Source organism: Chiloscyllium punctatum, chromosome 51 (genome assembly GCF_047496795.1).
Source record: "Chiloscyllium punctatum isolate Juve2018m chromosome 51, sChiPun1.3, whole genome shotgun sequence".
Taxonomy (NCBI): Eukaryota; Metazoa; Chordata; class Chondrichthyes; order Orectolobiformes; family Hemiscylliidae; genus Chiloscyllium; species Chiloscyllium punctatum.
In genome coordinates this window covers 15,441,020-15,466,300 of record NC_092789.1, presented here as the reverse complement: position 1 = coordinate 15,466,300, position 25,281 = coordinate 15,441,020, and positions in this window count along the sequence as shown.

Sequence of the window (25,281 nt, the reverse complement as noted above, 5' to 3'; positions counted from 1 at the left end):
ATATAAAATCATGAGGGTCGTGGATAGGATAAGCAGACAAACTAGTTTCCCTGTGTTGGGAGGAGTCAGGACCTCGATGGCATCGCTCTAGGTTGAGAGGGTAAAGATAAAAAGAAGCCTCAGGTGCAACATTTTTCACGCAAGGAGGTGGTGCGTCCGTGTAATGAGCTGCCAGAGGAGGTGGTGGATGCTCGTATAATTGCAACATTTAAAAGGCATATGGATGGGTATGTGAATGGGGATCTGGACCAAGTGATGGCAAACGGAATTACATTAGGTTGAGATATCTGGTCATCATGGACTAGATGATCCGAAAAGTTAGTTTCCGTGCTGTACATCTTTATCAAAAATAAAGAGAAACCATCACTGTAATATGGTCGCATTAGAACGCTTCAAACATGGTTTGACACGCTTTCTTACAGGTCATTCATGCATAAATAACGATCTGATCGAAATGGCATCTCCAAAGTAAGCATGTGTAAAGGTTACAAGCTCTTGTCAAGCTTTTCTCAAACATGTATGCACAGATCACAGACATATAGAAGAAAACAATTGGTGGATGAATTCATAAATTAACATGATATAAATAAAAATATCAACAAATCAATCATGTGAAACGTGTCATTTCCATTGATCTCATAAAGTGATAGAACTTCTCATTCCATACGAGACTCATTCCGAGATTTGGGGCAAGGTTGTTTCTGATGTTTTCTGCATTCGTGGACAAGATTTCATTCTGATGAATATTGCACTCAATTCTCCCCTTTGTAAGAAATCAGTTCGAACTTGTGCATGGGTTGTTTTCACATTGACTGCTGTATTCAGGGTTTCATGTTAGGCAGTCTGGAAAAGGACAAGAATGGTCCAGAAGTGAAAGTTATACATTGGGCAAGGCCAATTTTGATGGTATTAGGTAGAAACTTTCCAAAGTTGTTTGGGGAAGCTCCTGCAGACAAAACATAGTCTAGAAAGTGTGAGTCTTTGATAAGTAGGATAAAGGGAGTTCAGGGACAGCACGTCCCTGCACATGTGCTGGGCAATAAAGGCAGGAGCGTGGAACAGTACATGACAGGGGATATTGAGACACTATCAAGAAGAAAAAAGGAAGTAGGAAACTTTCAGGTGTAAGCGACAGGGATCAAGTGAATCCCTTGACGTGCATACGGTGTGTAGGAGTTCACTTACAAAGGAAATCAGGACGGCAAAATGGGGGCATGAGATGGCTTTGCAAAAAGGCTGAGGAGAATAGAACGGGGATTTGAAAATTATGTTAAGGGCAAAGAGAAACTAGGTGAAGAATAGGTTCCGTTAAAAATCAAAGAGCTATCTACGTGTGAAACCTCATGAGCAGAATTAGGTTCATTAGTTTTATTGTCATATACCCACATGAATACAGTAAAATGTTTGCACGTCTCCACCAGTGACACAATCTTACCTTCTATGGTACGCCCAGGTACAAAATCTTTTTACAAAGCAAAACGAAACCGAAAAGTAGCTAAAATATAAAGCGTTACACTCCTTCCAGTAATTAAGGAAAAACAAAGAAACACAAGTTAACAGTTCAACAACAGACTCCATATGCCTCTGTGTATGCTGGGTTCATAATCCTCACACAGTCACAACATGCTCCATTCCCCTGCCTTCGAGGTTGCTCCTGCTTGATGGGTGAGATCCTACACAAATATATTGGTCAATATTTACCGTGTAAAAATACATGGAAGTGAGAAAACATCGATTCTACTGCTTCTCGGATGCTCCCTGAACTGCTGTGCTTTTCCATCACCACGCTCTGGACGCTGATGTCCAGCATCTGCAGTCCTCACTGTCTCCCAGGGCAGTGCCGTTGAACAGAGAGAGAGACTTAGGGCTGCAGGTTCAGAGTTCTTTAAAAAGTCGCATCACAGCTGGATGCAGCAATGAAGAAGGTGTAAGACACGTTTGCCTTTATCAGCCCGAGCATTGAGGCTGTAGAAGACAATAATAAGGCCACATTTGGAGCCTGAGTACAGTTTTTGTCGCATTCTGGATGAGGGATGGTATAAGCTAAAAAGGATGCAAAAACAATTAAATGGTGTGACGGAGACTGAGATATGAGGATAAGTTTTTCTGAATTTTGCATAGTATGTTAAGAGGTGACCTGAAAGAGTGTTATAAAATTATGAGGCTCATGGATAGGAAGTAGAGCGCAGTCTTTTCTCCATAGTAGAGGATTCCAAGACGTGAGGGCATAGGCTTAAACTCGGGTAAGAAGGATTGAAGTAAACCTGAGGGCTACCTCTTCCACACAGATACTGGTGCATACACGGAACAAGCTGACACAGGAATTGTTACAGGTGAGTACATTTGTAACATTGAACAGATGTGGATTGGAAAGATTTACAGGGTATGGATCAAACTTGTGTACTTGAGATTTGTGCAGTTTAAGAAATCTGTGTTTCGAAGAACATCGCTCTGACGCTCACTCCTGTACCATGATCAATTAATTGTGGCCCTCAATGAATTTCTAAGTCAAAAACCCTCTTTAAATGCGAACAATGATGTCGTTGTCTGACCTTTCTTCAATAGAATATTCCTGACATTGACTTGACGCTTTAGACCGCAGCAGTAGCTGAAGCAGAGTTGTGTTGAACCACAATGCGTAACGTTTATCGTGGGACGATCTATTAGTCTAATAAAACCATCAAGCCAATTGATGGTTCAGTGGCGAGTGTGTGTAAACATGCCAGCGGCAAAACCATGTTTATCTAAAACTGACGACAACCGGTCAAATGTACCACATTTGATGGTAGCAGAAGTAACATCTGATAGAGAAGGCGAAATGATCCCAAGACCAACAGACCCGATCGAAGCTCAGCAGTCCTGCCACATCCAGTCATAATTTGTGATCGACAATTAAGCAATTAATTGAAGGAGAGGCCGCCACAAATATCCTCATCATAATAATGGAACAGCCATGCACATCGGTATAAAAGTCAGGGATGTAATATCTGTACCATCGTAAGCCAGAGTGTTGAGTGAATAATTCAACTCACACTTGAATCCCAGATGGCCATCTTAAACCAATTCTATTCACTGCACGTGAAATCAAGACACACCTCAACACAATAGATACGACAATGAAAACAAAAAGTTAACTCGAGTGTCAGAGGTGCACACACTTTGAGCTGGTTGTAAGGAAGCTTGCTTTGTGTGTGAAGGACTCTCCATTTGTGTTGGGGAGGTGACGTCTGAACTGTCTGGATCACACAGCCAGAAAAAGAAAGAAAAATAGATAATATAATGGCAATGTTCGCTGACACCATTCCTGCAATAGGACTGAATGTTTGCACAGCACAATAAGCCGTGTTCCTGCGGAAATTCTTTCATTGCAGCTCCTACTCTGACATGTCCCTGGCAATGTGAAAACTTACTCAACTATGTCCAACCCACTCAGTGGAGAATAGTTTCAGTCTGACCAACTGCCGAACACTCAGTCCCATCACGATAGCCAAATTAGTTAAAGTTCTTTTTGACAGTGCTGTTCAGGCAGCACAAATATTACCTGCTTAGTTGGATTTCAGATAGGTCCCCATATGAAGATCGTGCTGTTTTGTAAACATTAATAATCGAGAACAGGCGACTCCTTTGGCAGCTGGTGGAAGTTAAAAACAATGTATAAAGTACCGGGATCTAAACTCTGTTGTAAGTAATACTGATCTTGAAACCAATTTCGATTGTAAATATCAATTTGATTCTTCAAAATACTTTCAACAAGCAAATCTCCCATACTTTCCGGGTCTGGCCGAAACCTGACTACAAACATACAGACGTGTGATAAACTGTTGTGGTTCTGTTCACCGAGCTGGGAATTTGTCTTGCAAACGTTTCGTCCCCTGTCTGGGTGACATCCTCAGTGTTTGGGAGCCTCCTGTGAAGCGGTTCTGTGCTGTTTCGTCCGGCATTTATAGTGGCCTGTCTCTGCCGCTTCCGGTTGTCAGTTCCAGCTGTCAGCTGTAGTGGCCGGTATATTGGGTCCAGGTCGATGTGTTTGTTGATAGAGTCTGTGGATGAGTATCATGCCTCTAGGCCACTATAGACTGGCGGGCGAATATTATCTCTAAATACATTGATTTAGGCTCCACAATTATCTGTGTTAAGGGGTTCCAAGTACTTATTGCCTTCTGGAACGCAAAACGTCTTTGAATCTCAGTTTTAAATCAATGTCGATAATTCTGTATCAATGTCCCTGAGTTTGTGAATCCGCTGAGGAATGGAAACACCTTCCTAAATTCTATCGTTTTTAAGCCCCCTCTGTATTTTGTATGTTTCAGTAATATCATTAAACATTCATTTCGATTACAGTGACTACACAAAGAACATAGAACATAGAACATTACAGCGCAGTACAGGCCCTTCGGCCCTCGATGTTGCACCGCCCTGTCAGACCCCTCTGAAGCCCATCCCACCTACACTATTCCATGTACGTTCATTTGCCTGTCCAATGACGACTTAAATGCACTTAAACTTGGCGAATTTACTACTGTTGCGGGCAAAGCATTCCATGCCAATTTTAAAAGCACCATTTTAAAAGTTATTGATAAGTCGGCATTTCCATCCCAGGAATCAGCCAGTTACTTGTTGCACAAGCATGATAAACTTATGTTTGAAACACAGTTACACCACAATCCCATTGTACTGCACTTTGCTGCACTTCCTTTTGATTCCTCTCCATTTTTAGAACTAATTTGTTGGTCTTGCACGTCGCTGGTTGACCAGTATTGATATCACAACCCTATTTGATCTTGAGAAGGTGGTGTTGAGTTGCCTACTTTTTTCACTGCAGTCCACTTGCTGTGGGTTGACCCAGAATGCCGTTAGGGAAGGGAATTCAAGGACTTTGACACAATGACTGTGAAGAAACCGGGGTGTGGGTGGGTGGGTACATTTCTAAGTCAGGGTAGTGAGTGACGTTGAAGTGTTCTGAGGCGGAAGATGAGGCATTCTTCTTCAGGTGTAAGGTTTTAAGGGAGTGGCGGTGGAGGAGGCCCAGGACCTGCATGTCCTCGGCAGAGTGCGAGGCGGAGTTGAAATGTTGAGCCTCAGGGCGGTTGGGTTGATTGGTGCAGATGTCCCGAAGAAGTTCCTTGAAATGCTCTGCGAGGAGGCGTCCAGTCTCCCCAAAGTAGAGGAGACTCCATCAGGAGCAACGGATACAATAAATGATATTGGTGGATATGCTGTGAAACTTTAATGGATGTGGAATGCTGCTATGGGGCCTCGGATGGAGATGAGGGAGGAGGTGTGGGCGCAGGTTTTGCAATTCCTGCAGTGGCAGGGGATGGTGCCAGGATGGAAGGGTGCGTTGTAGGGGATCGTGGACCTGACCGTGTAATCACGGAGGGAACGGTCTTTGTGGAAAGGGGTGGGGAAAGAAATATATCCCTAGTGGTGGGGTCCATTTGGAGGTGGTAGAGATGCAGTTAATGCAAAGGTTGGTTGAGTGGAAGGTGAGGACCAGGAGGGTTCTGTCCTTGTTACCGTTGGGGGTGGTGCAGTTTGAGGGCGGATGCGTGGGATGTGGATGAGATGCATTGGAGGGCATCTACAACCACGTTGGAAGGGAAATTGCAGTCTCTAAAGAAGGAGACCATCTGCTGTATTCTGTCGGGGAACTGGTCCTCCTGGAAGCAGATACGGCGGAGGCGGTGGAATTGGGAGTAGGGTTGGCATTTTAGCATGAGGTAGGGTGGGAAGAGGCGTAATCGATATAGCTATAGGAGTCGGTGGGTTCGTTAAAAATGTCAGTATCAAGTTGGTCGTCATTAATGTAAATGAAAAGGTCCAGTAAAGGGTGGGTGGTATTAAAGAGGGCCCATGTGAATATAAGGTTGGTGTGGAATGTGTTGATGAAGTTGATGAATTGCTCAACTTCCTCGCGTGAGCACGAGCTGGCGCTGATACAGTCATCAATGTAGCGGAGGAAGAGGGGGGGAGTGGAACCAGTGTAACTACGGAAGATTGACTGTTTTACGCAGCTCACAAAGAGCCAGGCACAACTGGGGCCTATTCAGTTGCCCATGGATACCCCTTTGGTCTGGAGGAAGTGGGAGGATTCAAAGGAGAAATTGTTAATGGTGAGAACCAGTTCGGCCAAACGAATGAGAGTGTCGGTGGAAGGGTACCTTTGGGGGACGTCTGGAGAGGAAAAAACGGAGGGCGTGGAGGCCCTGGTCATGGCGGATGGAGGTGTAGATTGATTGGATATCCATGGTGAAGAGGAGGCGTTCGAGGCCGGGGAAACAGAAGTCTTGGAGGAGGTGGAGGGTGTGGGTGGCGTCTCGAATGTATGTGGGGAGTTCCTGGACTAGCGGGAATAGGACAGTATACAAGTAGGTGGAGATGCGTTCGGTGGGGCAGGAGCATGCTGAGACAATGGGTCAGGGGCGTTGGTCAGGCCTGTGGATCTTGGGAAGGAGTTAGAATCGGGCAATGCAGGTATCCCGGACAACGAGTTTGGAATCTTTTCATGGGCCATCTCTTAAGGTAATCAGGTTCTGTGTGGTCTGGGAGATGATAGTTTGGTGATGGTGGGTGGGATCATGGTCGAGGTTCAGGGAGAAGGATGTGTCTTCGAGTTGGCATCTGGCTTCGGTGGTGTAGAGGTCAGTGCGGCAAACTACCACTGCACCCCCTTTATCAGCTGGCTTGATAGTGAGGTTGGGATTGGAGCACAGGGATTGGAGGGCTGCGCGTTGTCAGGGTGAGAGGTTGGAGAGGGGGAGGGGGTAGACAGGTTCAGGTGGTTAATGTCTCGGTGGCAGTTGGAAATGAAGAGAGCGAGGGCGGGTAATAGGCCAGCGCAGGGCTCTCAGTTTGGTGGAATGTGTTGATCTAATACCCATTTGAATTTACAAAAATGAAATATATTTACATGGGACGCTTGAAGGAGACAGCAACAGGAACCAACTACACAGAAAGTGGAAAATCCATTCCCTTTCTCCAGCCTGTTACACAGGAACAGCCGAAGTTTATCCAGGCCATTTGGCACAGTCACATCAGAACAAGGTAGCGCTGCACAGCCCCTGGAGCCTGACACACAGTTTCACGAGAACACCAACAAGCCCCTCGTGTCTATAATACTGGACCCAGAGTAGGCCATGCAGTACCAATATTCTATTACACAGCAACAGGATCAGTCCATTCTGTTTCTTCAAGTCTGGAATACAGGCACTATAAGTGGCCAAAACGTAATTGGACACTAGTAAACTGTAATAAGAGAAGGGCAATAAGCCTTTCGAACCTGTTGCACAGAAAACGGAGAAAGGCATGAAAGTATTTGCGATGTTTTTGTTGGAAAGGAGGAGGTAATTCAGCCACTTGTCTGTTGATAGGGGAAGACCAATCACACACGAGACCTCAATTCAGGGATACAGGAGGAGACCCTTCAGTACCTAGAAACTGTTGTGGAGAAATATGTGAAGACTCTTCAGCCCCATAAACTGAAACTTTTGGAAAACCATCTGATAATTCACCTTAGAAGCTTGTAGCCCAAACGCCTGAATATCGACTTCACCAGCTTCAAAATCCCTCCATCGCTAGCCTTCTCCCATGTCCCCACTCCCTGACTTGACCTACCCTGTCCATCTTCTCACTCACATATTTGCTGCATCCTTCCAACTGACCAATCGTAAGAACCCCCTTCCTGCATCCAAATATCACCATTCCTCCTACCCTTCTCCGATCCTCACACATCTCTCTCTCTGCATCCTTCTGGGTTCCTTTCACCTCCCCAGCCCTGACATAGTGTCTTGGCCAGAAATGTAGACTCTGATATGCCTTTCCAGTTTCACATCTATTGAGTGCCTAGTTTCACGTTGTGACCTCCATAGCAACTTTGTAATTTTGATTTTCATAGATTTTTAAAAGCGTTATTTACTGGCATGTTGTTCCCACAATTTAACTACAAGAAATAGGTAACACATAATTTGCCATGTCTGCTTCTGTCTGCTTCGAACTGATTTCCTTTGTTTCAACCGCACTTGAAAATAACTCTTCTTATGCTGCAGCTCATTCATACTATTTCCAGTATACTCAATAGCTTCCTTGCTTTTATACTCTGTATGTCTATACATAAACCCAATGATCCATGAGCTTTCTTCATAAACGTTTCCACTTGCCCGGCCACCTATCATTTCCTGTCTTCTGTAGCCCTCTCTCCTTAAGCAAGGGTGTTATATTTACCAGTACTCCCTCACTCCAGTGATTACTGTAAGATAGGCAGCAATGCCTACAAAATTTCCTCAGCATTCTCAGAACTCTATCTGGACGGGTCATTTTTCATCTTCAGATCTTCCAACCTCCCTAGAACCTTATCTGTCGTGGTGGTCACGGCACAGAACCTGCCCCTTGACTCGCTAGAACTTCTGGCAGACTGCTTGTTTCTTTCACAAGAAGACAGAGACAATGTATCTGTTCAACTTCTCTGCCATTTCTTTGTTTCCCATAGCTCCTCCCACCTCATTTATCAACAGTCTAATATTTGCTCTGGCCTTCCACCCCTCCCTGTTACATATGAATTTAATTGAATTGAAATTAATTGAATTTAATTGAATTTAGTGTCACGTGTAGGGAGGCACAGTGAATAGTTTTGTCTTGCGAGCAATACAGGCAGATCACACAGTCAATATGATAGATAACTAAGTACTAGGTAAAGAGCGGCAAAAAAAAACACAGGTGCAGGCCAATGCTAAGAGTATGTGAGTCTATTCACTATTCGAACAACAGTCGGGTAGAAACTGTTTCCAAACCGGCTGGTGCGTGTGCTCAAGCTTATGTAGCTTCTCCCCGAGGGGAGAGATTGTAGAAAAAGCATAACAAGGGTGGGATGGATCTTTGAGAATGTTGGCGGCATTTTCCTTGTCAGTAGTCCTGATAGATGGATTCGAGCGAAGGGAGGTCGGACTACAAAGCTCTTGAAATCTTCTTTTATATTAACAAAATTACTGTCGTATTTCATCTTCTCCTCTTTGTTGCTTTTATTAGTTATCCTCCACCGCTATGTATAGGCTTCCTAATGCTTTGGATTGCCAACAATCATCACCACATAATATGTTTACTGCTTCCTTTTCATGATGTCCCTGTCTTCCCTTTTCATTGACGGTAGCCTTGACCTTCACTGAATATGTTTCCTCATCCTTGGGACGGGTTTCAGTTGGGCCACTAAATTAACCCCAGGAACCCTTGCTCGTGCCGCTTCTATATCTTCCCTGCTCAGCTCCCTTTCCAATCAACTCTCCCATGTCATTGAAGGTACATTACTCAATTATAATCACATCACATCAACAAGAGACCAAGAGGTATAAACTTAAATAAAGAGGTTTCAGACATGGGACATTGAAAGCAATTGGAGCATTTATTAACTAAATAGAAAGAAACAGCGATAACATGAATGAAGAGATGTAAAAAATAGAGAAAATAGATTATTGATAGAAGTAGATGTACTTCAATACTTCTGCCAATTGTTGTGTGCTGTGGTCTCCTGTACAGTGTGTCTACAACATATTAATATGCTCAAGTGCTGGGTCTAATGCCAGAACTTTTGTCTCCAATTACATTACAGATATCAGCTGTAGACAAAACCAAGCAGGATAATATATTTATGTCCCCGAAGAAATGGATTAATTGAAATAAGACGAGCCGACCAGAAACAGGAATATATAACAGAGTGGGAAACTAGAACAGGGAATTCCAGAAAAGTGGGGTGGGTCGTTGAGAGAAGGGAACATAACACCCCAGCGAAGGATTAAATAACGTTTTAATATTTTATAAATGTTGTATGCCATATCCATCCTAATGTTGTTCACTGTGTCGCCGTTGTTCATATGTGCACAACAGATTGAGACTGAACTGTATTATCTGTCTGCACACACTGATGACACCGTTTTTCTTAACCTATTTACCTACATTCAATTTCAGATTGCCCCGCTTTTTTTGACATCGTCACGCGCCTTTACTTCTTCCAAATGTGTTCTGTTCCTTTCTGTTTTTCAGTTTAATCTGTCCATCAAGAAGTAATTGGTGACTGTGTAATATAACTTTACACCTCTACAGTCTCCACAGCGACTGTTTCCTATTTCTTTCAGTTTCTGAATGAATGACACCTGCAAACCCTCTCTGACCCTTTAACGCCAATAAGTAAGGCAATTGTAAATATAGCTCTTACTTTTGGATGAAGGCCAAAATATCTGAAAAAGAAAACACTGTGCGATCGGGTTATTGCAGCCATAGAAACAAATTATTGAAGTGCATGGTGTTAAATAATTTTTAAAAAGACTTATGAGAGCTGTGAGAGTAAAGCACGGAGAAATCCGCACTTCCTTTATGTGTTCCGAACAGTTGCACGCAGAGACAGTTTTTTAGGTTGGGATTTGTTGTTGGTCGATGAAACTTCAGTGTAGTAACAAACTGTCGATTAGTATTTGTGAGCGCGGATACATAGAGCACTAATGTGCATAACACAGCAGAATAATGGAGACAGTGAAGAGCGATCATTACATTTCACCTTTACTTCTAATATTGCTGGAGGAATTGGAGCTCAGCAAAAAGACCAATAGCAGGCGATTTCAATATCTCAGCAAGAGCAATATTGTTGTTACATTAAATGGTTTGTTATGAAAGGGGTTATCTGGAGCTGTTTGTTCAATGACTGTGATCGACTTCAGTCTCCATGAATCCAAATTGCAGAATTTCCCTCTTTTCTTCATAAGAGGCTTCTTTCAATGTGTTTTCCCATAGTATCCGTGGCAGCGTCATCCTCAACATGACTGGAGTCAACAGCTTCACAGTGAGGGAGAGATCAAAATCTGAGAACATTGGACTGGAATGATCTAACAATTGATCAGATCCTGAGAACAATAGCTTGGAATGTTACAACAATTATCAGCAGTTTACCCGATGGTCTTTACTATACAGAGATATGGCATTGAGGGTGAGTTGGAGGTTTGGATTAGGAATTGGCTCTCTGGAAGAAGACAGAGGGTAGTAGTTGATGGCAAAGGTTCATCTTGGAGTGCCGTCACTAGCGGTGTTCCGCAAGGATCTGTTTTGGGACCATTGCTGTTTGTCATTTTTATAAATGACCTGGAGGAAGGGTTAGAAGGTTGGGTGAGCAAGTTTGCGGATGACACGAAAGTCGGAGGAGTTGTAGACAGTGAGGAAGGATATGGCAGGTTACAGCGGGATATAGAGAAGCTGCAGAGCTGGGCAGAAAGGTGGCAAATGGAGTTCAATGTAGCTAAGTGTGAAGTGATTCACTTTGGTAAGAGTAATAAAAAGATGGATTACTGGGCTAATGGTAGACTACTTGGTAGTGTGGAAGAGCAGAGGGATCTTGGTGTCCATGTACACAGATCTCTGAAAGTTGCCACCCAGGTAAATAGTGCAGTGAAGAAGGCATATGGCGTACTGGCTTTTATTGGTAGAGGAATTGAGTTCCGGAGTCCTGAGGTCATGCTGCAGTTGTATAAGACTCTGGTGCGGCCGCATCTGGAATATTGTGTGCAGTTTTGATCGCCATACTATAGGAAGGATGTGGAGGCACTGGAACGGGTGCAGAGGAAGTTTACCAGGATGTTGCCTGGTATGGTAGGAAAATCCTATGAGGAAAGGCTGAGGCACTTGGGGTTGTTTTCATTGGAGAAAAGAAGGTTTAGGGGTGATTTGATAGAGGTGTACAAGATGATTAGAGGGTTAGATAGGGTTGACAGTGAGAACCTTTTTCCACGTATGGAGTCAGCTATTACAAGGGGGCATAGCTTTAAATTAAGGGGGGGGTAGATATAGGACTGATGTTAGGGTTAGGTTCTTCACTCAGCGAGTCGTAAGTTCATGGAATGCCCTGCCAGTAGCAGTAGTGGACTCTCCCTCTTTATGGGTATTTAAGCGGGCATTGGATAGGTATATGGAGGATAGTGGGTTAGTGTCGGTTAGGTGGGTTTTGATCGGCGCAACATCGAGGGCTGAAGGGCCTGTACTGCGCTGTATTCTTCTATCTTTGGTGGGCGGCACGGTGGCACAGTGGTTAGCACTGCTGCCTCACAGCGCCGGAGACCCGGGTTCAATTCCTGCCTCAGGCGACCGACTGTGTGGAGTTTGCACATTCTCCCCGTGTCTGCGTGGGTTTCCTCCGGGTGCTCCGGTTTTCTCCCACAGTCCAAAGATGTGCAGGTCAGGTGAATTGGCCATGCGAAATTGCCCGTAGTGTTAGGTAAGGGGTCGACATAGATGTAGGGGTATGGATGGGTACGCTTCGGCGGGGCGGTGTGGACTTGTTGGGCCGAAGGGCCTGTTTCCACACTGTAAGTAATCTAAATCTAATCTAAACATGTTCTATATTCTATGTTCTCTATCTCTCTGATAATTGGGCATGCTTAACTTTGCGGATACAATGTATATTGATGAATGTTCATGCAGGTTACTCTCTCAGCCTTGCTACTTTGGATTTCCTGATAAGTCCAAATGTAAAATAAAACACCAGGTTATAATCCAACAGGTTTATTTCGAAATAGTCGCTTTCAGAGCGCTCCGAAAGCTAATACTTCCAAATAAGGCTTTTGGACAATTTCTTGGTGTTGTGTGATTTTTGACTTTGACCACCTCAGTTCAGCATCGTCATCTCCACATGATATATCTGTCTACTTATTACTCTTGCCAACCATTGTGAACGCTGTCGTTATTTCTGTTATCTATATTTGGCAAATATGTAAACTATTATTCTCACTTTCAGTAACAAACCTCCTTCCTGTTTCATACCATTCACTGAAAAACATCTGAGGAATCACAAAAGTGTTCATAACTATGATTACCCCATTTTCTCCTCGGCTGACTTCATTCCTTCATCACCCAACCTGACCACTACCACCTCCAAAATATTTCCAGTCTTCATTTCCTCCTCAGTGTTGTTTTTGAATAAATCACCATCTACACTTTTCTAGTTGCAGCTGCTTCTGATCAGCCTTCCAGTTATAAAATGTTTGATCCCAAATTTTTCCTTATCTCTTCCTGGAGCTACGTCATTCATATTGACGATCAAGTGACAGATTCATGAAACTATGCCGATTCTGAAACTTTCCCAGCAGGAATGTTATCTCCTGAGTGCAGTCATCTGATGCACTCACTCAGTGAGGGAGGCCATCTCTGCTGCAGAGATGAAGATACAGAAAATCTTCCAGAAATATTATGGACAAAGTAACTGACGAAAATGAGAAACTGTGACACGTTAGAATTAATTTAGTGTAATTACTCTAAAAAGCGATTGAATTGAAGTTTCGTAAATTACTGCATCAGATAAGCTCCATAACAGAGTTTTCCTGCAGGTGGGAATACAGGTAGTGAAAAAAATATACAGTCATTCCAAACAGAAACAGCAATTTATCCAGCAATTTCACGCTGCCCATAATCCCAAACTAACCTAGTCCAAACTGCCTGGACTTGAACCATATCGCTCTAAACTTTTCAGATTCACGTACATATCCAAATGCATTTTAAACATTGAAACTACAAGAATGAATTCTTTATTATTATTCAAATGCCTTCAATTCTGAAAATTCTGTTTCTTGCAGAATGAAAATGTAGCTATTCCAATTCTGCAGTCTGGAACGTAGCTACAGGAATTGGAACTGAAAACAAACAAAACACAAATACTGGACAACATCAAGTCAGTTATGAGGAAATATTATAATTTTTAGAAGGAACATGATACCGAGACCCTTGCGGAATCATGATATGACTCGAAAAAATGTGGAATTCTTAGCTGAGTCTTCCACAAATTAGCACCAGTGGGAGTTTTGTGCTTAAATTTGTCACGTTTTTGACATAGTTACTGACAGGTGAGCGAAGGTCCATGGCTTAGGAGAGAATATACTACTTGGATTAAGAATTAGTTAATGGAGACAGTACAGAGAGCAGCACACTTTTCTGGACTAAAGGCTGTTACTCATGAGTAATCACACTTATCAATGTTTGGAAATACAGAAAATTGAAAGTCAGACAAATGTCTGGAGTATAAGAAAGAAATAGCATGCATCTTATTTTGTATCTATTAAATTGTACGTGGTTAGGAAGTGTGGTTGTCCAAAAAGACCTACATGTTTAAGTCATGAATCATCAAAATAATCCATACTCAGCCGGAAGCGAAGGGGCATTGAACGTTGTATTGTTTTTCATTGTAAGATGATTCAAGAACATAAGTAAAGGCAACTTCCTGCAGCAGTAGAACCTTGCTCAGAGAGTTTTAAAGTACTGTATGCAGATTTGATCTCCTTTTCATGGAGTGACCTCCTTGCACAGGCAAAAGCAATGGTTCCAGAAGGAGAGAGTGCAGAAGCTGAGTGATTAGTTTATCGCGCTCTGAGAGAAGAGAAAATGGCGACATTGAAATTTGGGTGTTGGTGAGGATCATTTATTTCCAAAAGAAACATTGATGGGGTGATAAATTCCAAACTTTACCCAGGTATGATTGGTTTGCTTTGTTGCCACGTGTAACTAAGTGCACGGAACAGCTTTGTGAGTAGTGCAGGCATAACTTAATAACATATACAGATAGGGAATGGATGCAGGAGTAGATGTTTCGGCCCATCGAGACCACATCACTGTTCAATTAGATCTTAAATGATTATGCAATCTGAGTATCCAATTCTGGCTTTCTCTTTATACTCATTGATCCTTTAAGCCACAATGGCTCCCTAATGGATATTTCTAATGATTGACCCCAACAGCTTCCTGTAGGAAAGACTTCTTCAGGTTCACAACTCTCCAAGAGAAAAACTTCTTCCCCATCCCTGTCCTGAATGTGCTATCCCTTATGGTTAGAGAGTGGCCCCAGTTCTGGAGTTCCCCAATATTTGGAACATTCTTCCTTCAAGTAATCAGTCCAATTCCACTTGGAGGTTATATGATTCAATGAGATTCCTCCTCATACTTCCAGTTACAACAAGTCCTATCCCATGTTCATCTACTCTTTCCTTGTGTATCAGGTAGGTAAAAATAATGACTGCAGATGCTGGAAACCAGATTCTGGATCAGTGGTGCTGAACGAGCACAGCAGTTCCTGCAGAATCCGAGGAGCAGCGAAGTCGACGTTTCGGGTAAAAGCCCTTCATCAGGAATAAAGGCAGTGAGCCTGAAGGGTGGAGAGATAAGTGAGAGGAGGGTGGGGATGGGGAGAAAGAAGCATAGAGTACAATAGGTGAGTGGGGGTAGGGGATGAAGGTGATTGGTCGGGGGGTGAGGGTTGAGTGGAAAGGTGGAAAAGAAGATAGGCAGGTAGGACAAGTCACGGGGACAGTGCTAAGCTGGAAGTTTGGAAGTGGGGTGAGGTGGGGGAAGGGGAAATGAGGAAACTGTTGAATTCCACATTGGTGCCCTGGGGTTGAAGTGTTCTGAGGCAGAAGATGAGGCGTTCTTCCTCCAGGCGTCTGGTGGCGAGGGAGCGGCGGAGAAGGAGGCCCAGGACCTCCATGTCCTCGGCGGAGTGGGAGGGAGAGTTGAAAGGTTGGGCCACAGGGCGGTGTGGTTGATTGGTTCGGCTGTCCCGGAGATGTTCCCTAAAGCGCTCAACATTGGCGTCCAGTCTCCCCAATGTAGGAGACGGCATTGGGAGCAACGGATATTGGTGGATGTGCAGGTAAAACTTTGATGGATGAAGAAGGCTCCTTTAGGGACTTGGGATTAGAGGTGATGGAGGTGGTGTGGGCGCAGGTTTTACAGTTCCTGCGGTGGCAGGGGAACGTGAGGGTGGGTTTTAGGGGGGCGTGGATTGGACCAGGTAGTCACGGACGGAACGATCTTTGTGTGAAGGGGTGGAGAGGGAAATATATCTCTGGTCGTGGGGTCTTTTTGGAGGTGGCAGAAATGTCGATGAATGATTTGGTTTAAGCAAAGGTTGGTTGGGTGTAAGGTGAGCACCAGGGGCGTTCTGTCCTTGTTATGATTGGAGGAGTGGGGTCTGAGGGCGGATGTGCAGGATGTGGACGAGATGCGTTGGAGGGCATCTTTAAACACATGGGAAGGGAATTTGCGGTGTCTAAAGAAGGAGGCCATTTGGTTTGTTCTGTGGTGGAACTGGTCCTCCTGGGAGAAGATACGGCAGAGGCGGAGGACTTGGGAATACGGGATGGCATTTGTGCAGGAGGTAGGGTGGGAAGAGGTATAATCCAGGGAGTTGTGGGAGTCGGTGGGTTTGTACTGACATTGCTACCAGTTTGGTTCGTGCAATAAATACGTAGATTGATGTCTTCCATAATGACGGCTGTAACTTCTAATTTTGATAATGTCCCCGACTTCAGAACTACTATTTGGTGATCTGTGCACCAAATGCCTTTTTTTCCCATTTGGTGCAGCTCCACTCATGCAGAAACCAACTGGTCCCAGATAATGTCCTCCCTTTCTGTTGTGTTAATCTCCTCCTGAACAGCAACGCCACCCAACTCCATTTCCAATCTTCGAAATTTCCTGAAAGTTGAATAAATTTTCACTTTGAGTTCCCATCCTTGGTCCCCTTGAAGACAGGTCTGCTTGATTCCAATACATCATATCCATTAATGACTGTCGGCACAGATAATTCAGCCATCTTATTATCAATACTCCTCGCTTTGAGATACAAACTTTAGTCTTTTTCTTGTGAGAGATTTACCGCTCCTTTAGCATCATGGTATAATGAGGATCTTTTTAATTTTTGTTACACTTTGATATGGATTGCTTAATTATCTGAGAAGTCATGAATGGTGCTGAACAGTGTGCAATCATCACTGAGCATTCCCGAAATCTGACCTTATGATGGAGTGAAGATCATTGATGACACAGCTAAAGATGACTGGCCCTGGGCACTTTTTTGGGAAAGTCCTGCAGCCATAGCCTGTATCTGAGAAGACGTACCTCAGCCATATTCCTAAGTGAATACTGCACATCCAGAGTGGAAAAGTGTGTCGCTGGAAAAGCACAGCCGGCCAGGCAACACCAAGGAACAGGAAACGATCATAGGGTGGAAAGAAACTTGGACAGAGCAAGGCATACAGGACGTACACTAGACAAGTTCAGCATGAGGGAAGTGGGTACTGAAGATGATGAAGATCAGAGTCAAGATTAGAGTGGCGCTGGAGAAGCACAGCAGGTCAGGCTGCATCTGAGAAACAGGAGAAATCGACGTTTCTGACAAAAAGCCCTTCATCATGACGAACTAGATTACGATTAGTCGAAGTTCGAGAGTCCATTTATCAATCTCATGGGGCATTCATAATAGTTGATGTGCCTCTGCAGAACCCCAAGGCGATTGATCTGCATGTACAATCCTCACATTAATGTGCAGTCTTTGTGTGATCTTGGACTGAATGTCTTGTTTTACACAAACCCCAAATCAGCCACCATATCTTGCCTCTGAAACAGTAAGACATTCCCGCCAGCCTCTGTCTTCCGTAGGGAACACAGGTATGTCTTCTCGGAGATGGAAGATGCCTCCTTGATATTTATGGACTCGACCACACCCCCTCAAAAATATCTTAAGAAGGCAGTCTAGATTCTAACGCTTTATTCTTTTAAATGCAGATGTAAAGTCTCTGATCCAGATGCAATGTGACAAGTCAAACTACTCAGTAATAAGTTCTGCACAATCTATTTAAGCCTTATAGTCAAAATATGACAAACAACGTGAAATTCAGAATATCTTTATTGGAATACATCACACAATAATAAATGCAGTAACTATTGCTAACTAGCTGTTCAAATATTAGAACATCCCATAAATAGTCTCTTGTTAAAAAGGAAAGTTCAGACACAGATTCTCATAAACACTTCTCCCATTCAGGAGGAAAAAACAAAGAAAGAACACCAAGAGAAAATTCGCAGTCAGTACCAGTAAGGAGAAATTCACTGAAGCCTCTAACTCTGATGAGACCCCAATAGCTTCCGATGTTACTGAGAAACGAAAACCGAGAAATCCTAACCTGTGTTAGCTGGCCACATCAATTCAAGCTGCATTACAATAAACTCAAGTCCTCCAAAGTTGTTCACTCATGTGTTCTAACTGGACAGCTTGGTACCTTTCGTTCAATCTCTCTCAGAAGAAATCAGCACAGAATCACTTCTTAATGCTGCAGTTTTGTCACACAAGTCAGCACATGGAGCTGTTAAACAGAAACCGGGGTAACCCAATCAGCCCCTTGGCCCTTCCGAATCGAACGAGGAAGTAGCGCTTCAACACATTGACTCAAATTCACAGGAGTTGTACGAGGCCATTTAGCCCCTCGAGTCAGTTACTCAGGCGACTGACTGTGTGGAGTTTGCACATTCTCCCCGTGTCTGCGTGGGTTTCCTCCGGGTGCTCCGGTTTCCTCCCACAGTCCAAAGATGTGCAGGTCAGGTGAATTGGCCATGCTAAATTGCCCGTAGTGTTAGGTAAGGGGTAGATGTATGGGTATGGGTGGGTTGCGCTTCGGCGGGGCGGTGTGGAATTGTTGAGCCGAAGGGTCTGTTTCCACACTGTAAGTAATCTAATCTAATCTAACAAAAAGGATGTAGTTTCAAATTTAATTGTGACACTTTCCATCTTAATGAAGAATTCTACTGCGAAAGGTCGCGCACCACAGTGTTTTTAATTAATACTTTTTATTACACTATATTTATCCTCTGTAAAGACAGATCCAAACTATGTTTAAACTGTTCTGCCATGACTTTGCTGTCCATTATGAGTTCACCTGATTCTAAGTGCACTGGACCTTCATTTGTCTTCATCAGTCTTTCTCTTCACATGTCAACAGAGACTTTTGCTGTCAGTTATTATGTTCCCTGCAGGCTTAGTTCCTTCGACATATTGTGTGAGGAAACCATTCCAAACACAGTCAAGGAAATCCCCCTCCCTCACATTGCTACCAGTTTTGTTCGGCCAATTAATATGAAGTTTCAAATCTTCAAACAAAAACTGCTTAAACTTCATGGCCTTCATCTCGAATTTTGATATAACCCGTTTTATCATAAATACTGTTTGGCGGTCTGTACATCAAATGACTTTTTCCTTTTGGTGTTCGGCAGCTCCACTCATGCAGTTTTCACTCCGATGAATTGGACTCAAGGTGCCGAATCATTTCTTCCTTGTCCGATTGGACAGGGTCTGATTGGGTAACTTCTGGTTCCTGTTTAGCAGCTCAATGTGCTGTCTAGTGGGACAATGCCGTCGTTTTAAGAAGTGATTTTGACCGGGTTCTTTTCTCAGGGAGAGATGGGACTAGATGTACTAAGCTGTCTCGTTAAGAACACTTGAGTAAACAGCTTGGGAGACCTTGTTTTGAACGGTGTCGCCACGTCTCACAAGTTAGGATTTCTGGGTGTTCGTTTCTCAATAAAATCAGAAACTATTGGAGTCTCAACAGAGATAACAGTTTTCAGTGAATGTCTCCTGGCTGCGACTGTCCCTGACTTTTCTCCTTGTGTACTTTTTTTAACCTACTGATTTGGAGAAATGTTTGTGAGAATCTGTATCTGAGCTTTCCATTGAGTCATTTTTATATGGGATGTTCCTATACAGTTGCAGCATCTATTATTAGTCTGAATTACTCTTTATTTCGTTGATTGTTAACTACACTGCTTGAATAATTTATGTATATCTCATTACCGAGGAGTTTGACAAGTCACATTGCATCTGGATCAGAGATTTTACGTCTACATAATAAGAGACTGTCAGAACCTAGGCGACCTTCTTAATATAGTTTTGAAGGGGTCTGGTCTGGTCCATAACACCCGTCTCCTTCTCTTGTTGTGTACTAGGCTGGAGGCACTAAATGGGCGATCCCTGCTCATTTCCTATTATTTCATTCGGCTGAATGACTTCCTCATTTTCCCGTGAAGGCAGTGTGAGAAGCTGAATGAACTCTTCATTTCTGACTGTAGAATTGTGCAGTGACTGGCAGTACTGTTCCATGAATGTTTCCGGCACTTCAATACCACAAGCTTCAATATTGCCCAGGTCTTATTGCACATGGACAGACACTGTTTCAGGAGCAGAGGGGAACACAGTAGACTGAACACTGTGTGAGAATCTGTGTCCATCCCCACTTCTGATCTTATGATGGGGGAAAGACATTGATGAAGCAGCTGAAGATATTTGTGCTGAAAATTATACCCTGAGCATCTTCCACAGAGATTTTCCAGGACTGAAAGGATAGACATCCACTAACCACAAACATCTTCCTTTTTGCTTTGATTCGATTCAAACTGTATGGAGTTTACACTGATTCCCAATAATCCAATTATGTTTCGCTCAATGATTTCATTGTCAGTCAACCACTGCCTTGATATCAGGACCAGTCACGCTTACATGAACCCTTGTATTTATTTCTTTTATTCATATTCATGGATCGTGGTATAGGAACAGGGAAGATTTCCTTCAAGTAGAGTATAGTGAATTTCAGGAATTATTCCTTCCAGAGTGTCAGAGGAGTTAGGTCACTGAGAATAACGAGAGAGAAGTGAGACGGATTCTGACATTACATGGAGTTGAGAGCTCTGGAGATTTATCATCAAAGAGTAGTTGAGACCAAAAGCGTGTGTGTGTCTGTGTGTGTGTCTGTGTGTGTGTCTGTGTGTTTGGCTGTGTGTGCGTGTCTATCTGTGTGTGTTTGTCTGTGTGTGTGTGTCTGCGCGTGTGTGTGTGGTGGGGGCGTGGTGGTGTTGGAGAGGTGAACAACATGCTCCTGTTTCTGATGTTGTCACATTTTGTTGTTGCAAACTTAGTGGGTGTTATTTTCCTGGAAGTTCTGTTATTGAATGTTGCAGTCAGCGAGACCAGAGGAATTTGTGATTTCTACGTGTAATAAGGGGGCTATATTCACAGTGAATATGGGTCTACAAAATTATCACCAAATGAAGCATGAGCAGGGTTTTGAAGCTATGTAAAGACAGATGAGGTGCGTCTTTCGTACCAAACTTGGGTTTTCCAATTATATTTTCCAAACGAACCCAAACTGTGCCTGACAGTCCTTCTGGACTGAATGGTCTTCTCTGTTTCTGTGCACCAGCTTACCGAAGGAAGTGGCCAGCTACTGCTCCTGTCGATCAGATCTGAATGGCTGAATGGATCACAGAAACATCAGACTGAGGAGCAGGAGTGGGCAGTGAGATATGTTGAGCGGTGTTCACCAGCCAATAAGATCAAGATTGACCAGTTTGGGGTCTCAGCCCATTTTCCTATCTGTATCCCATTATTTGTAACTCACTTTTCTGTCAAATATTGTACTGCCTCAGCTTGGAATAAATATAAACAGAAAAGCACCATAAACTTCTGCAGAAGAGCAATCCCACTTTACAGTCACTTTTATAATTTCTCCTCATCCCTCGTATAGAGTTGGAGAGTCATGCATTTCGCAAACGGACAATTTAGTACAGCTTGACAACGTGGACCTGTTATACCAAGATATACCAATCATATTTTCTAGGATTTTGACCATATCCATCGAAATCTTTCCCATTCATGTACCTATGCCGATGCCTATTAAATGTTGAAATTGGACCAATTCCTCTGTCAGCGCGCTCCATACACGCCTCACTATTTGCATGAAAATGTTGCCACTAAGGTCCGTGTAAAACATTTCCTCTTTCACGTAAACCCATGCCTCTATTTGTGGACCGCCCCACACCCCCCCCCCCCATCCTGGCAATGAACATGTTAGCTATTAATGTCATCCATGCATTTCATGATTTTGTACACCTCGATAAATTCACCCATCAATTTTCGATGCTCCAAGTTATTAAAGAATCGCCAGTCCGTCCACACTCTCCCTTTGACTTAAAGGCTACATTCCCAGCAATATCTTGGAAATGTTTTCTAAATTTTCTCAAGTCTAAAAATATCCTTTCTGTAGCAGGGCGAATCAGATTAACCAAATTATTCCAAATGTGGCCTCACCAACCTCTTGTACATCCTCAACATGGCATTGCAACTCCAATACTCAATGCACTACAGAATGAAGGTAAGCGCACCAAATGTGTCTTTCACTGTCCTATCTACCTCTAATTTCAAGGAACTGAGTCTGCACCCCGAGGTCTACTTGTTCAACAACACCCTCTGGGTTCCAGGATAAAGTTTATAATTCCTGCCATGCTCTACCCTACCAGAACGCAGCCTCACATTTATCTAAATTAAAATCCATCTTCAACTCCTTGACCTATTGGTATATCTGATCAAGGGCCCGTTCAATTCTGAGACACCCCACTTTACCAAAAAATTGTGTCATCTGTTAAAAATACGAACCAGGCACATATTCACTTTTACATTATTTTTTACAATTAATGAAAAGCAGGAGACTCAGCACAGATCATTGTGGCACACTGTTGTGTGCAGGTTTCCATTCTGAAAAGCAATCTGCTCCCACCACACTCTGTAGCCGACTGACAATTCAATATTGCATTCAATTTCTAAGCTCGTCCTAAATCCAGTTATGATCGACCATACTAACCTGTCCACCAAGCGGTATCTTGTGGAACGTCCTGCTGAAGTCCATAAGGTTAACATAATTCCGTCACATTTCGTCTTTCGCATATCTTCAAAAAAAAACGGAAAACTCAATAGAGAGACACGATTTCCTGTGAAAACATGTGTTGACTGTCCAGAAGAAGTGTGGCCTTTGAAAATTCCTCAGAATCTCCTCCAGTAACCTACCCAGTAGCTCACTGATCAGTAATTTTGTGACTTTTTCAGTTCAATGTTTCTTTTTCTAGTCCCACTTTTCCAGTGGCCATATATATAAACAGGTTGGTGGAATGCCCAGTGGTATAGATCTCAGAATGGACCATGGTCAGTGTTAGGAACGCATTCAAGCTGGTTTGTATACTCTGCAAAAATAAGAATATATGAACAAAGAGAGTAAGAAAAGCAATAACACAGTTTAGACGTTGCAACTGTGTACATCAATATCGAAACACATGCGCGCATGTATGCACACACATTCACTCTCTTCCCAACCCACCCTCGCCACCTCCTTGATGGTGTATACCAGACATGCACCTTGTAAGGAATCCCATCCTGGAACAGTTGGAAATGAATGAAGAAATGGGGAGAATCCAATGAAAACACCTCAGGAATTTCCCCGTGAATGGTAAAGATGCAAGAGGAATTTGCAGCTGACACACGTTACTGTAAGGGGGAACACATTGAGAGCGGGAACACCAGCCTGTTCCTTCTCAGGAAGATTGCATTCTCTCTCTGTTTGAGTTTAAACATGCAATAATGTTCTCCAATCCCAAGCTGGACCACGTGAGGTGTCCTGTCATTTACCCTGCTCCCTGTAGGTACGTCTTTGTTGCTGCAATACACAGAGCCAGTACCTTAGCAACAAATGACATTTCTTGTTCAGTGCCTTCATATTAAAAAAGGTTAATGTTTTCCCAAGTCATGTATTAAAATGAAATTGTCTTACTCTTAAATTACATCTCCACATTTACTCGCCCATATAAGAGAAAATAGCAATCAAGTATTCACCATCTGTACTCTCCTCAAGATTGTACATCGTCAATAAAAACACCTCTCCTTTTCAAGTCTAAACTGCTAATCTTTCATAACATTACACTACCATCCCAGGAACTAGCAAATAGAAACATCTTTGAAACGTGTCGAAAGCAATTGTGTTCTGTCTTCCAGTTCAAGCGATTTATGACGACACACAATACATTAGATTTGGTCTCAGGAATGGACTGTACAAATACGTAAAGAAATGTCTAAGGTTATACCTGAAACCCCTTGCATGAACCATCATCGTTCCACTTACCTTGCAAAAATACTTGCTACATCCGCAGACTATTCAAAGTGATTCCTGTACTAGGACACACAAAATCATTTGCATTTTCCCTCCATTTCAATAAATTCCTTTTGTTTCATTTATTTCCCAAGCAAACGTCCAATGATCAACACAGTATTTTTTTCTTCTGAAGGTTTACCCACAACCCTACCCGTCTTCATCCCATTGCAGAAGCTTTGTCTCCAATCACATCTTATTGAATGACTATCCTGATGCGTCAGTAAATATAGCTCCAAAACACAAATCTAGATTGTAAATGGTGATGAACTAACACCGAAGGTTGAGGAATTCCATAAGTTACAGCTTTCCTTCCTTAAAATAAGTATCGATCTCTACTCTGTATTTTCTGATAGCTAACCGGGGCTCCCTGTTCCTGAATAGCATTCTCGGAACGTTATATGGATTCATCCTGTGCTGTGCAATGTACTCATAAGACTGAAAACTTGAAAATGTGCCTGTGTAATTACTTCGAGAGGCAGAATGGTCTCCCACTGTTCCATTGAATTAGTCATGACTGGTTGAAAGGTATGTTCCTCTACCCTGTATCAACGTTAAGTGTTTGAGTGAGAGAGCAACACCTGAGGCACGATCATCAGTTGACCATTTGGTTCCTCGAGCCTGCTGCACAGCTTAGAGAGATCATGGCTCGTCTGATTGAAGCTGAACACTCCTTTTCTGTCGATTCCCAAGAAACACTGATTCCTTTGCTCATCAAATAGCACCCCTCGAGCTCATCCTCGAATAGCTTCAATGGACATTGGGTAAGTGGTTAGCACTGCTGCCTCATCCTGCCAGGGACCCGTGTTTCATTGAAGCCTTGGCTGACTGTATGGATTTTGCACATTTTCTCCGTGTCTGCATGGATTTTCTCTCACAGTACAAAGTTGTGCAGGTTAAATGGAATGTCCATGGGAGATTTCCCATTGCGTCCAGGGATGTGTCGGCTAGCTAGATTAGTCATGGGAAATGGGCGGCACCGTGGCACAGTGGTTAGCACTGCTGCCTCACGGCGCCTCAGACCCGGGTTCAATTCCCGCTTCAAGCGAATGACTGTGTGGAGTTTGCACGTTCTCCCTGTATCTGCGTGGGTTTCCTCCGGGTCCTCTGGTTTCCTCCCAAAGTCCAAAGATGTGCAGGTCAGGTGAATTGGTCATTCTAAATTGCCCGTAGTGTTAGGTAAGGGGTAAATGTAGGGCTATGGGTGGGTTGCAATTCAGCGGGTCAGTGTAGACTTGTTGGGCCGAAGGGCCTGTTTCCGCACTGTAATGTAATGTAGGGTTATGTCGATAAAGTCGGAGGTGAGGCTGGATGGGATGCCCTTCGAAGGGTCGGTGTAGATTCGATGGGCCGAATGGACTGTTTCTAAACTGTACGGGTTCCATGGTTTCATGACCCAATCTTTACTGTTCCCGGTGAATGAGAGCCCAAAGTACAACCCAACCAGGTGTCCTTATCTCCATCTTAA